General features: G+C 42.3%; 1 protein-coding gene across 1 annotated transcript in view; it reads left to right on the top strand.

Annotated features, from left to right (window-relative positions):
* Nucleotides 1-10,304: 10,304 nt before the first annotated feature.
* The window catches only part of LOC134943905 (uncharacterized), a 37,034-nt gene continuing 32,954 nt past the window's right edge, over nt 10,305-14,384 (top strand). The window contains exon 1 of the mRNA XM_063932472.1: nt 10,305-10,384. The gene's annotated coding sequence lies outside the window, so the exon portion shown is untranslated. The remainder of the gene's footprint in view (nt 10,385-14,384) is intronic.

Here is a 14,384-nt window from a genome sequence, read left to right as displayed (position 1 = left end):
TGTCAGCCTCATGAATCCCTCCGGTGTTGGGCCAAATCCTGGCCAGCTTTTAGTTAGCCAGATCCAAGAGCTTACTCAGATGGTTCAGGATCTGTCCCTTCGGGTGAGGTCACAGGAAGATCTGTTACGGACTTCCCCGAGGGTCATTCCTGAACCAAAAATGCATCTGCCTGACCGTTTTTCTGGGGATAGAAAGCAGTTTTTTAATTTTAAAGAGTCTTGTAAACTGTATTTTCGTTTAAGACCAGTCTCCTCAGGTACGGAATCTCAGCGGGTAGGAATTATTATTTCTTTGCTACAGGGGGATCCTCAGACCTGGGCTTTTGGCTTAAAGACAGACGATCCAGCTTTATTGTCTGTAGACGCCTTTCTGGGGTCTTTAGGGCTATTGTATGACGACCCTGATAGAGAGGCATCCGCCGAGAGTCAGTTGCGTGCTCTCAGACAGGGTAGGAATCCCGCAGAGATTTATTGTACGGAGTTTCGCCGTTGGTCGAACGACTGTGGATGGAATGACCCAGCCCTGCGCAGTCAGTTTCGCCTCGGCTTATCCGAGTCTATAAAAGACAGTCTCCTTCAGTATCCCGCTCCTGAGACTCTCGATAAACTCATGGAGCTCTCTATTAAGATTGATCGTCGTCTCAGAGAGCGGAGGGCTGAAAAAGGAGCATCTGTCGGGTCTTCTCCTTGTGTTTTTTCCATTCCTGTGGACATAGAGGAGCCCATGCAGATAGGTCTCTCCAAACTGTCTCCAGAAGAAAGAACCAGAAGGCAAAATTCTGGTCTTTGTTTATACTGTGGGGGTAAGGGACATTTTGCCCGTAGTTGTCCGAACAAGTCGGGGAAACGCCTCGACCAAGTGAGTAGTGAGGGGGTTCACTTTGGTCTGCAGCTTATCTCCTCAAATAATTCACTGCTTGTTCCAGCTAAAGTTTCCTTTGGCAGCCTCTGTTCCTCGGTCTCGGCTTTTGTGGACAGTGGAGCTGCAGGGAACTTTATGGATTTAACATGGGCCAAGGCCTTAGGTATTCCTCAGTTAGCCTTGGGTAGGTGTATCACCATGCATGGTTTAGATGGGAGTCCCTTGTCCAATGGGGTTATTTCTCTCTGTACACCTCCTGTTCTACTTTCGGTAGGAGCTCTGCATTCTGAAAAGATTGAGTTTTTCCTTACCCATTGCCCAGCAGTTCCTGTGGTTCTGGGTCACCCTTGGCTGGCCTTTCATAATCCCATCATTGATTGGCAGTCGGGGGAGATCTTACAATGGGGTACCATCTGTAATAAGGAATGTATTACGCTTCCCATCAGAATAGCTGCTGTCATTCCCGCACCCATTCCTGTGGAATACCAGGATTTTGTTGATGTATTTTCCAAGGGCAATGCGGATATTCTGCCTCCCCATAGGCCTTATGATTGTGCTATCGAGTTAATTCCTGGTGCCACTTTGCCTAAGGGAAGGTTATATGCACTGTCCGGACCTGAAACTGTGGCCATGAATGAGTATGTTAAAGAAAGCCTGGGGAAAGGATTTATCAGGCCATCTAAATCCCCTTTAAGTGCAGGCTTCTTATTCGTGGAGAAGAAGGATGGATCACTCAGACCTTGCATTGACTTTAGAGCCTTGAATAAAATCTCAGTAAAGAATACTTACCCTTTGCCGCTGATTTCTGTCCTCTTTGATCAGCTATGTTCGGCTGTGATTTTTTCTAAGATTGACCTGAGAGGAGCATATAACCTCATCAGAATCAAGTCAGGGGATGAGTGGAAAACGGCATTCAGTACTCAATCAGGCCACTATGAGTATCTGGTTATGCCATTCGGCCTGTCCAACGCTCCGGCAGTTTTCCAGGATCTCATTAACGATGTGCTCCGTGAATTTCTTGGAAGATTCGTTGTAGTCTACTTAGACGATATTTTGATATATTCTGACTCTATTGAACAACATGTTACCCAGGTGCGTCAGGTTCTAAAAAAATTACGTGAAAATCACCTATATGCCAAGCTGGAGAAGTGTGAATTTCATGTCACGGAGGTATCCTTTTTAGGGTACATTATTTCCCCTCGGGGATTCTGTATGGAACCAAAGAAGCTCCAAGCCATCCTTAGTTGGGCGCAACCCACCAATTTAAAAGCAATTCAGCGCTTTTTAGGGTTTGCGAATTACTATAGAAGATTCATTCACTCTTTCTCTGACCTAGTTGCTCCCATTGTGGCACTGACTAAAAAGGGAGCAGATCCTACCAACTGGTCACGTGAAGCGGAGTTATCTTTTCAGGCCTTGAAAAAAGCCTTTGTCTCAGCCCCGGTCCTCAGACATCCCAACCCAGAATTGCCTTTCATTGTTGAGGTTGATGCCTCGGAGGTTGGAGTAGGGGCTATCCTATCTCAGAAGGATCCGGATTCCCTGGAATTACATCCTTGTGCCTTTATGTCCAGGAAATTCTCATCTGCTGAATCCAACTACGATGTTGGTAACCGGGAATTACTGGCTATTAAATGGGCTTTCGAGGAGTGGAGGCATTGGCTTGAAGGAGCCACTCATACCATTTCAGTTTTGACTGATCACAAAAATCTTCAATACATTGAATCAGCTAAACGGCTGAATGCCCGGCAAGCTCGTTGGGCTTTATTTTTTACTCGTTTCAAGTTTATTATCACCTTCAGGCCAGGTTCCAAGAATACCAAGGCAGATGCCCTGTCACGCAGTTTTCTTCCAGTTCAAGACAACAGTCCTGTTACTCCCATACTTCCGTCTTCAGTTATTCGGGCAGGTCTCACACAAGATTTATTTACCCAGTTAAAGCAGCTTCAACATCAAGCTCCTGGAAATACTCCTGCTGGTCGTCTTTATGTCCCCGAGTTTTTGAGAGCAACAGTTTTGACGGAGTTTCACGATAGCAAGGTTGCCGGGCATCCGGGGATCGCTAAAACTTTTGAATTAGTTTCCCGCTCGGTATGGTGGCCTGGTCTTTCCAAAGACATTAAGGAGTTTGTTTTTTCTTGTCAGGTCTGTGCACAGCATAAGGTTCCCCGTTCCTTGCCTATCGGTCAACTTATGCCCTTGAATGTTCCTCTTAGGCCATGGTCTCATATTTCCATGGATTTTGTGGTGGACCTCCCTCTGTCAGCCGGATGCCGAGTCATATGGGTGGTAGTGGACCGTTTTAGCAAAATGGCCCATTTCATTGCTCTTCCCCAATTGCCATCTGCCCAGGGATTGGCAGTCTTGTTCCTCCGCCATGTTTTCAGACTCCATGGGTTACCCACTGATATTGTTTCTGATCGGGGTCCACAATTCATTGCACAATTTTGGAAGTCTTTTTGTGTCTCATTAAAGATGAAATTATCTTTAACGTCTGGCTACCATCCCCAATCCAACGGGCAGACTGAGCGAGTTAATCAATCATTAAAACAATATTTGCGTTTGTACTCGGCCAAACTCCAAAATGACTGGTCTGAGTTTCTTCCGTTTGCAGAGTTTGCTTACAACAATGCCTGTCATTCCTCCACCAATGTATCTCCATTTTTTACAGTTTTTGGTTTTCATCCCAGAGCTAATTCCTTTTTTCAACATTCCTCTGTCTCCTCACTGACCTTGACCTCTCATCTCAAACTCATTTGGAGAAAAGTGCACCTAGCTCTCAGAAAAGCGGCATTTCGGGAGAAAATTTTTTCTGACAGGCTCCGGCGGCCGTGCACTTTTAAAGTTGGAGATAGGGTATGGTTGTCGACTCGCAACATTAAACTTCGACAAACCTCAGCCAGATTGGGTCCTAAATTTATTGGACCATTTCATATTATCAAAAAAGTCAATCCAGTGGCTTTCCGGTTACGTTTACCAAAAACTTTACGGATCGGAAATACCTTCCATTGCTCCTTGTTAAAACCATATGTTTCGTCCAGTAGATTTCCTCGCAAGATCTCTCAGGGGAAATCACCAATAGATGTACAGGGTCAGCAGGAGTTCTTAGTGGAGAAGGTTCTCGATTCCAAGTTGTCCCGGGGTCGGCTTTATTTTTTGGTACATTGGAGAGGTTATGGTCCAGAGGAAAGGTCTTGGGTCCTAGATGAGGATCTCCATGCCCCGAGGCTCAAAAGGGCATTTTTTCGAGAATTTCCTCAGAAACCTGGCCGTAGGGGTTCCTTGACCCCTCCTCAAAAGGGGGGTACTGTTAGGCGCCGAGGGTCCGCCCGTCAGTGCGGCCCGGCGCCTAGCAACTAGGGACGCCGCAGGCAGACAGCCGCCGGCTCCCTAGCAACGCTAGACGCCGGGCGCACGGAGCCGCTCAGACCCTAGCAACGTGGACGCCACAGTCTGACCGCGTTCCCCGTTGCTGGGTCTTAATTAATCAAGTGCTTGTGTATTCTGGCCGTGCAGCATGCAGCTGCATGGCATCATGTTGTAATTAGCCCTGTCTGGCACCTGATTGGAGGGCTTCCATTTAAAAGCACTCTCAGGACTTCTCACAGACGCCGGTTATAGCTTCCTGTTTGCTGTGTCAGTTACAGAGAGTTTCCAGTCCTGCTCAACCCGGTTGTTCCTGTCCTCAGTGATCCAGTACTCGGAATTTGTCATCTATTCCTGGAGTCTGACCGAGCACCTTTAACATCCTGTGGTGTTCGTGAGTTGCGGCGTAGCCGTGTGTTGCGGCTTGACCGCTTACTATTTATTATTTAGTTTATTGTGTTCTGGAGCTTTTGCGGAGGATTCCGCTCCCACAAATCCACTCTGGTATCCAGCGGTGCTGGATAGGAGTTACGGATCAGTGGATCTTTGGTTGTCCTTTTCCCTGGCGGTTTGTCCGCACATACTTTTGGTTTAAGTTAGATAGCTTGTAACCCCTGGCCTGGTTGCTTAGTCAGAGGGCCCCTTGTTATCACCCTGTCTCGGATTTCCCTTTGTCTCCCATTAAGACCTGAGGGGGCATCGGGGTTGGGCAGACATAATCCGCCCTTCGAACGCGGCTGCCATGGGCTCAAGCAACCATAGTCTCGCAAGGGATTTCTGATAACACGGGCGAGACAACGGAGTTAGGGCGCCAGGGGTTACTAGGCTTTCCTGCTCCCGTAACCAGCATATCTTTCCAGTACTCAGACCTCTGCCATAAGATCTCCTCTGGTCTGGAGTACGGGAATCATAACAATCTGTGCTCAGTGTGCTGCAAATATCTGTGCTCAGTGTGCTGCAAATAATCTGTGCTTAGTGTGCTGCAAATATCTACGTTCTCTGCCTGAAAAGCTCCATATCTGTGCTCAGTGTGCTGCAAATATCTGTGCTCAGTGTGCTGCATTGTGGGGACCACCAGTATATAATTATAGTAGTACAGTACAGTAGGCCATTGCTGTATCTTGCAGCTCCGTGTCAGACTCAGTTCTAGACAGTATCCTGATCATCAGTGCTCAATATCTGCTGCATTGTTGTGTGACCAGTATATACTATATATATAATATATAATAGTACAGTGCAGCATTTTGGTGACCAACAGTATATAGTTGTACAGTACAGTAGGCCATTGCTGTATCTTGCAGCTCTGTGTCACTGCAAGTATCCATTACATATCTGTGCTGCATTTTTATGAGCAGTAAATATATATTATATAGTAGTACAGTGCAGCATTTTGGTGACCAACAGTATATACTAGTTGTACAGTACAGTAGGCCATTGCTATATCTTGCAACTCCGTGTCACTGCAAGTACCCATTCCATATCTGTGCTGCATTTTTGTGAGCAGTATATATAGTAGTACAGTGCAGCAGTTTGGTGACCAACAGTATATAGTTGTACAGTACAGTAGGCCATTGCTGTATCTTGCAGCTCCGTGTCACTGCAAGTATCCATTCCATATCTGTGCTACATTGTTGTGAGCAGTATATATAGTAGTACAGTGCAGCATTTTGGTGACCAACAGTATATAGTTGTACAGTACAGTAGGCAATTGCTGTATCTTGCAGCTCCGTGTCACTGCAAGTATCCATTCCATATCTGTGCTGCATTTTTGTGAGCAGTATATATAGTAATACAGTGTAGCATTTTGGTGACCAACAGTATATAGTTGTACAGTACAGTAGGCCATTGCTGTATCTTGCAGCTCCGTGACACTACAAGTATCCATTCCATATCTGCACTGCATTTTTGTGAGCAGTATATATAGTAGTACAGTGCAGCATTTTGGTGACCAACAGTATATAGTTGTACAGTACAGTAGGCCATTGCTGTATCTTGCAGATCTTTGTCACTGCAAGTATCCATTCCATATCTGTGCTGCATTTTTGTGAGCAGAATATATATAGTAGTGCAGTGCAGCATTTTGGTGACCAACGGTATATAGTTGTACAGTACAGTAGGCCATTGCTGTATCTTGCATCTCCGTGTCACTGAAAGTACCCATTCCATATCTGTGCTACATTTTTGTGAGCAGTATATAAAGTAGTACAGTGCAGCATTTTTGTGACCAACAGTATATAGTTGTACAGTACAGTAGACCATTGCTGTATCTTGCAGCTCAGTGTCACTGCAAGTACCCATTCCATATCTGTGATGCATTTTTGTGAGCAGTATATATAGTAGTACAGTGTCGCATTTTGGTGACCAACAGTACAGTATATAGTTGTACAGTACAGTAGGCCATTGCTGTATCTTGCAGCTCCGTGTCACTGCAAGTATCCATTCCATATCTGTGCTGCATTGTTGTGAGCAGTATGTATAGTAGTACAGTGCAGCATTTTGGTGACCAACAGTATATAGTTGTACAGTACAGTAGGCCATTGCTGTATCTTGCAGCTCCGTGTCACTGCAAGTATCCATTCCATATCTGTGCAGCATTTTTATGAGCAGTATATATAGTAGTACAGTGCAGCATTTTGGTGACCAACAGTATATAGTTGTACAGTACAGTAGGCCATTGCTGTATGTTGCAGCTCCTTGTCACTGCAAGTATCCATTCCATATCTGTGCTGCATTTTTGTGAGCAGTATACAGTATATAGTAGTACATTGCAGCATTTTGGTGACCAACAGTATATAGTTGTACAGTACAGTAGGCCATTGCTGTATCTTGCAGCTCCATGTCACTGCAAGTATCCATTCCATATCTGTGCTGCATTTTTGTGAGCAGTAAATATAGTAATACACTGTAGCATTTTGGTGACCAACAGTATATAGTTGTACAGTACAGTAGGCCATTGCTGTATCTTGCAGCTCCGTGTCACTGCAAGTATCCATTCCATATCTGTGCTGCATTTTTGTGAGCATTATATATAGTAATACAGTGTAGCATTTTGGTGACCAACAGTATATAGTTGTACAGTACAGTAGGCCATTGCTGTATCTTGCAGCTCTGTGTCACTACAAGTATCCATTCCATAGCTGCACTGCATTTTTGTGAGCAGTATATATAGTAGTACAGTGCAGCATTTTGGTGACCAACAGTATATAGTTGTACAGTACAGTAGGCCATTGCTGTATCTTGCAGCTCTGTGTCACTGCAAGTATCCATTCCATATCTGTGCTGCATTTTTGTGAGCAGTATATATATTAGTACAGTGCAGCATTTTGGTGACCAACGGTATATAGTTGTACAGTACAGTAGGCCATTGCTGTATCTTGAATCTCCGTGTCACTGCAAGTACCCATTCCATATCTGTGCTGCATTTTTGTGAGCAGTATATAAAGTAGTACAGTGCAGCAATTTTGTGACCAACAGTATATAGTTGTACAGTACAGTAGGCCATTGCTGTATCTTACAGCTCCGTGTCACTGCAAGTATCCATTCCATATCTGTGCTGCATTGTTGTGAGCAGTATATATAGTAGTACAGTGTAGCATTTTGGTGACCAACAGTTTATAGTTGTACAGTACAGTAGGCCATTGCTGTATCTTGCAGCTCCGTGTCACTGCAAGTATCCATTCCATATCTGTGCTGCATTTTTGTGAGCATTATATATAGTAATACAGTGTAGCATTTTGGTGACCAACAGTATATAGTTGTACAGTACAGTAGGCCATTGCTGAATCTTGCAGCTCTGTGTCAGTTTCCATATCTGTGCTGCATTGTTGTGAGCAGTATATATAGTATTATAGTGTAGCATTTTGGTGACCAACAGTATATAGTTGTACAGTACAGTAGGCCATTGCTGTATCTTGCAGCTCCATGTCACTGCAAGTATCCATTCCATATCTGTGCTGCATTTTTGTGAGCAGTAAATATAGTAATACACTGTAGCATGTTGGTGACCAACAGTATATAGTTGTACAGTACAGTAGGCCATTGCTGTATCTTGCAGCTCCGTGTCACTGCAATTATCCATTCCATATCTGTGCTACATTGTTGTGAGCAGTATATATAGTAGTACAGTGCAGCATTTTGGTGACCAACAGTATACAGTTGTACAGTACAGTAGGCCATTGCTGTATCTTGCAGCTCCGTGTCACTGCAAGTATCCATTCCATATCTGTGCTGCATTTTTGTGAGCATTATATATAGTAATACAGTGTAGCATTTTGGTGACCAACAGTATATAGTTGTACAGTACAGTAGGCCATTGCTGTATCTTGCAGCTCTGTGTCACTGTATACAAAAAGGCTAGAAAAGTGGTTGTTGAGTTGGGTGCACTGTGTCAATTTTGTTGAATTGAATATCAAGGTTAAAACGTAGCTTTTATTGCTTCTATTAATATTCAGAGGGTCCTTGTCATGGGACACATACAGCAAAATATAGAGGTTAAAAATATGACATATACAAACATATACATGTACGTGGTGAAGAAAAGAAAGTAAAGTGAGATAGATTCTAAAAAGTGGGATCACCACAATAACTCCTGCAACTCGTATAATTAATTTCTGTGTGAAACATGAACCACTTGAGACAGAAACTAGATAGGGTATGAACACACCTGATCATACTTTATCAATGTCTGTCCTAACGTATTGACTATGAATAGATACTAACCACTATGAATCTACTCACTTAGTATTCACATGAGGGGCACCTTCCCCTAACTAAGAACTAAAGTTAGAAGCTATTTCTTAATGTGGGTACATATTGTATCCACTTCAATCCAACTGTTATAAGATGTTGCTAAATGTCCTTATACTATATTACATAGAAGCAACAATTGTTGCAATGCAAGTGCACAGGATAGGGTAAGGCTTTGTAGTATACAGCTGCACTGATATATCAAGTGTTACAGTAGTCCTTGATAACTGGGATTTTTTGTGTGCTCTGTCAGTGTACGATACACTATTCTCTTTGTGGGTCACACTTATGCATCATTATTGTAAAAGCTAATTGCTTGCATTATATGTGTGTACCACTCTGTTACCTTTGCAGGTCAAATATATATAAACCTTTTGAAAGGTTGATGACTTGTATTGTGAGAATAATTGATATGTGCACTTTATGATAGTGCCCTCTACAGAGATCATATATGTTGCATAGCAAATATTGGGGTTGTGTTCTAATCAATATATGATATGGAGTATCCCCATTGATTAGACTGCCACTGGCTATGCTGTCCTCTGGGCTATGGTGTGGCTTAAATCCAAAGACTGCTGTTTAGTTTCTAATCCCTGTAGTAGGATTCTAAATGGTGCAGTTGTTGCTGAGCACAGAGAGACGTGTCTGCAGGAAGCACTATTCTGTGCTGATTTGTTATTAACAATGCTACCTTGTTTCATGATCTAGTAGGTAATGAGGTTCTCCCCCACAGGTATGCTTTAAAACAGACCAATAAATACTTCCTTTCTCACACGTGCAATTTGTTACTAAGGGCAAATTAAATATATCTATAAATTTGCATCTACTTTTCCTGCATTTATACAGATGGATTGATTACTACATAACAAATGTGCTGTTTTGTCAAACAATAATTGGTTCCTCTAATGCGTAAAAAACCCTAGGTAGTCCTGTAAGCTGTTATCTGGAGTGGTAATCACATTGTTTCCTAACCTCCCGCACCCAGCTTGCTCTGCAGATCCTAATAGCTATAACTGCTTTCAATTCAGTGCTGGTGCGTATGGGTTTAATAATATCTAATACACATAATATACAACATTGCTTTAGACTTTTAAGGAGTGTGGTGGCCCACTAGAGAGCCGACATGCATGTTTCGCTGTACGGGCAGCTTTAACGAGGCTGGACCCGATTGTCTCCCGCAGACGTAATTTAAAGGATTAGTGTGACCAATCATATCAATGAATACAGTCACGTGTTGGGCTCGACCCATTTCCGGGGACACTCTGTATGCCTGGGACTGATTACGGGAACCTGTTGCATATACGTCATGGTTTAGTGTGTATGTGGATTGCAGCTCCGATCACGTGATCGGAGCTCCGTGTTTATACAACTACTATTTACTGTACATCTGATGAGGTATTTGTGATTCCCGTAAGTCAGTTAGGGACCTGGATCTCATACTGTATGTTGGTACTGGTTTAAACTTGCTTTCCACTTATAAATGTATTAAGTTATTCGTCGGATCTAAAATCCGGTCACATGTTCGCTATTCTTCTGATGTGGAGGCTATTGAGTTTTATTATAAGTTGCCTTATAAAAGTGCATTTGGAGAGGTATACAGGGGTACATCAACAGTGGCTGCTGTTGACATTATTGAAAATATTAAAAATATTACAAATTTCAGTCCATGTTTTCTGGATATTCCTGTGACACTGGACCCCACTCAATCACTTACTCAGACCGAAGTATATTCAGCTGCAACTTAAAAAATATATGGGGCATATAGTGAAATGCATGCTAAAATCAATTAAAATGAAATATCATAAAATAAAATAAGGTGCAGCTGTTTGGACAGCAATAAGTGTGTGTGTCTAATTAAAGTAGAAATAGGTGTTGAATTAGAATTAAATAGATTATATTAAATTGGTCAATACATGAATTGTAAACGGAAAGTGACTTACGGGAATCACAAATACCTCATCAGATGTACAGTAAATAGTAGTTGTATAAACACGGAGCTCCGATCACGTGATCGGAGCTGCAATCCACATACACACTAAACCACAGGTTCTCAAACTCGGTCCTCAGGACCCCACACGGTCCATGTTTTGCAGGTCACCTGTAGATTTTTAAAATGTGACAGTTGGTGATACACAGTGCAGCTGCTGGGTGACATGGAAAACGTGAACCGTGTGGGGTCCTGAGGACCGAGTTTGAGAACCACTGCACTAAACCATGACGTATATGCAACAGGTTCCCGTAATCAGTCCCAGGCATACAGAGTGTCCCCGGAAATGGGTCGAGCCCAACACGTGACTGTATTCATTGATATGATTGGTCACACTAATCCTTTAAATTACGTCTGCGGGAGACAATCGGGTCCAGCCTCGTTAAAGCTGCCCGTACAGCGAAACATGCATGTCGGCTCTCTAGTGGGCCACCACACTCCTTAAAAGTCTAAAGCAATGTTGTATATTATGTGTATTAGATATTATTAAACCCATACGCACCAGCACTGAATTGAAAGCAGTTATAGCTATTAGGATCTGCAGAGCAAGCTGGGTGCGGGAGGTTAGGAAACAATGTGATTACCACTCCAGATAACAGCTTACAGGACTACCTAGGGTTTTTTACGCATTAGAGGAACCAATTATTGTTTGACAAAACAGCACATTTGTTATGTAGTAATCAATCCATCTGTATAAATGCAGGAAAAGTAGATGCAAATTTATAGATATATTTAATTTGCCCTTAGTAACAAATTGCACGTGTGAGAAAGGAAGTATTTATTGGTCTGTTTTAAAGCATACCTGTGGGGGAGAACCTCATTACCTACTAGATCATGAAACAAGGTAGCATTGTTAATAACAAATCAGCACAGAATAGTGCTTCCTGCAGACACGTCTCTCTGTGCTCAGCAACAACTGCACCATTTAGAATCCTACTACAGGGATTAGAAACTAAACAGCAGTCTTTGGATTTAAGCCACACCATAGCCCAGAGGACAGCATAGCCAGTGGCAGTCTAATCAATGGGGATACTCCATATCATATATTGATTAGAACACAACCCCAATATTTGCTATGCAACATATATGATCTCTGTAGAGGGCACTATCATAAAGTGCACATATCAATTATTCTCACAATACAAGTCATCAACCTTTCAAAAGGTTTATATATATTTGACCTGCAAAGGTAACAGAGTGGTACACACACATAATGCAAGCAATTAGCTTTTACAATAATGATGCATAAGTGTGACCCACAAAGAGAATAGTGTATCGTACACTGACAGAGCACACAAAAAATCCCAGTTATCAAGGACTACTGTAACACTTGATATATCAGTGCAGCTGTATACTACAAAGCCTTACCCTATCCTGTGCACTTGCATTGCAACAATTGTTGCTTCTATGTAATATAGTATAAGGACATTTAGCAACATCTTATAACAGTTGGATTGAAGTGGATACAATATGTACCCACATTAAGAAATAGCTTCTAACTTTAGTTCTTAGTTAGGGGAAGGTGCCCCTCATGTGAATACTAAGTGAGTAGATTCATAGTGGTTAGTATCTATTCATAGTCAATACGTTAGGACAGACATTGATAAAGTATGATCAGGTGTGTTCATACCCTATCTAGTTTCTGTCTCAAGTGGTTCATGTTTCACACAGAAATTAATTATACGAGTTGCAGGAGTTATTGTGGTGATCCCACTTTTTAGAATCTATCTCACTTTACTTTCTTTTCTTCACCACGTATATGTTTGTATATGTCATATTTTTAACCTCTATATTTTGCTGTATGTGTCCCATGACAAGGACCCTCTGAATATTAATAGAAGCAATAAAAGCTACGTTTTAACCTTGATAATCAATTCAACAAAATTGACACAGTGCACCCAACTCAACAACCACTTTTCTAGCCTTTTTGTATACGTTGTTATCTTTTGGTTGTAATAGGGTCGCACCCCCAAAGAGGCCTAAAGTCTAATGTTAGACACACGTACAATGGGGTTTTATAAATTCATGAAACTTTCAAGTTAGATTAGCAAGTGTGCAGATGTATCTCTCTTTTTCTTTCCAGCTCTGTGTCACTACAAGTATCCATTCCATAGCTGCACTGCATTTTTGTGAGCAGTATATATAGTAGTACAGTGCAGCATTTTGGTGACCAACAGTATATAGTTGTACAGTACAGTAGGCCATTGCTGTATCTTGAATCTCCGTGTCACTGCAAGTACCCATTCCATATCTGTGCTGCATTTTTGTGAGCAGTATATAAAGTAGTACAGTGCAGCTTTTTTTGTGACCAACAGTATATAGTTGTACAGTACAGTAGGCCATTGCTGTATCTTACAGCTCCGTGTCACTGCAAGTACCCATTCCATATCTGTGATGCATTTTTATGAGCAGTAAATATAGTAGTACAGTGTAGCATTTTGGTGACCAACAGTATATAGTTGTACAATACAGTAGGCCATTGCTGTATATTGCAGCTCCGTGTCACTGCAAGTATCCATTCCATATCTGTGCTGCATTGTTGTGAGCAGTATATATAGTAGTACAGTGCAGCATTTTGGTGACCAACAGTATATAGTTGTACAGTACAGTAGGCCATTGCTGTATCTTGCAGCTCCGTGTCACTGCAAGTATCCATTCCATATCTGTGCTGCATTGTTGTGAGCAGTATATATAGTAGTACAGTGTAGCATTTTGGTGACCAACAGTTTATAGTTGTACAGTACAGTAGGCCATTGCTGTATCTTGCAGCTCCGTGTCACTTCAAGTATCCATTCCATATCTGTGCTGCATTGTTGTGAGCAGTATATATAGTAGTACAGTGCAGCATTTTGGTGACCAACAGCATATAGTTGTACAGTACAGTAGGCCATTGCTGAATCTTGCTGCTCTGTCAGTTTCCATATCTGTGCTGCATTGTTGTGAGCAGTATATATAGTAGTATAGTGTAGCATTTTGGTGACCAACAGTATATAGTTGTACAGTACAGTAGGCCATTGCTGTATCTTGCAGCTCCGTGTCATGCAAGTATCCATTCCATATCTGTGCTGCATTGTTGTGAGCAGTATATATATAGTAGTACAGTGCAGCATTTTGGTGACCAACAGTATATAGTTGTACAGTACAGTAGGCCATTGCTGTATCTTGCAGCTCCGTGTCACTGCAAGTATCCATTCCATATCTGTGCTGCATTGTTGTGAGCAGTATATATAGTAGTATAGTGTAGCATTTTGGTGACCAACAGTATATAGTTGTACAGTACAGTAGGCCATTGCTGTATCTTGCAGCTCCGTGTCATGCAAGTATCCATTCCATATCTGTGCTGCATTGTTGTGAGCAGTATATAAAGTAGTATAGTGCAGCATTTTTGTGACCAACAGTATATAGTTGTACAGTACAGTAGGC

This window comes from Pseudophryne corroboree, chromosome 7, assembly GCF_028390025.1.
Source record: "Pseudophryne corroboree isolate aPseCor3 chromosome 7, aPseCor3.hap2, whole genome shotgun sequence".
NCBI lineage: Eukaryota > Metazoa > Chordata > Amphibia > Anura > Myobatrachidae > Pseudophryne > Pseudophryne corroboree.
Note: the sequence above shows the minus strand (reverse complement) of the source record. Positions and strands in the feature narration are given on the sequence as shown.